Raw genomic sequence first — 1,279 nt, 5'->3', positions numbered from 1 at the left:
GCGCACACACACATACGCACACACATAAACACACACAAGCACACACATACACACAAACACACACAAGCACACACACACACACACACACACACACGTTAAAATCTTTAAACCTAAAATAGACAAGGAGATTGGCGTTATATTCCTTTGCCAAACGTCAAACGTTTCAAGAGTTCCACTGTTCATATTGTGTAAGCTCCAACCTCTCACTGAGATTTGAACGTTTTGCACACTTCTTTCCGGAACCAGCAGGATGAGGAAATCTAGGTAAAAACAAGAAATAAAGATTTCCCCCCTGTCTGAATGTCTGTCTGTCTGTATGTCAGTCTGTCTGTCTGTCTATCCTATCTCTCTCGGTCTCTCGCTCTCTCGCTCTCTCTCTCTCTCTCTCTCTCTCTCTCTCTCTATCTATCTATCTATCTGTCTATCTCACACACATAACCAAACATATAACCAAATATACGCACCTGCACACTCACAAACACACACACACAAACACATACACATCCACAACTTAGAATTTCATTCAATGAGACTCAAAAAAAGATGTGAGATCGGTAACTATAGATTAAACTAAACATAGTTTTCCCCTATTAAACTTTACTTCAGCCTGTTTCAGACATCAACAGAAATCACACTGTGAGCACACCTGATGCCCCAAGGCACGCATATGGGCGACAATTTAATCATTGTAAATGGTATACACCACCATCAAAACTTTAAAAATCATTTAGGACGCAAACAGCTCGGCTTTGATTTACTCGTACATGTGTTATACCCCCATTGACGCAATTAAGATGACTAGTTCAACTAATTGTAAATGAAGACTACAGGGGGCAGAATTCTTTAGAGTGTTGTGTTCTAGTAATAATAATAATAGATAGCATTTGTATAGCGCAAATCCCCGCTCAACAGTAAGCTCTATGCGCTTCACAATCTATACTATTACCCCAGAAGACGTGAGAGCATTCTGAAACAAACTCAACTTCCTGGGAAGCATACAGTGCAAGCAGCCATTTATAGGCGCTAAAACAATAACATACTGATATTCTCACCTGGGTGAAATGAGGAAAATTCGTGCAAAGTGCCTTTTCCAAGGACACAACTTCGGGCCCGTGGCTCGAGCACCCGAACCCGCAACCTCCCGATTACGAGACCGGTAGCCTAACCACTAAAAAACTATTAGCTAGGTAGATTCTTCGTTTATTGGTTATCTTAAACAGTGTCCAACATTTTATGTCACCGTTGGGTTGCACTGTGGGGATTTGACAACATTTTTAAA

The sequence above is a fragment of the Aplysia californica genome, unplaced genomic scaffold, assembly GCF_000002075.1.
Source record: "Aplysia californica isolate F4 #8 unplaced genomic scaffold, AplCal3.0 scaffold00034, whole genome shotgun sequence".
NCBI lineage: Eukaryota > Metazoa > Mollusca > Gastropoda > Aplysiida > Aplysiidae > Aplysia > Aplysia californica.
The sequence above is the reverse complement of the archived record's forward strand: the minus strand, read 5'-3'. Positions refer to the sequence as shown.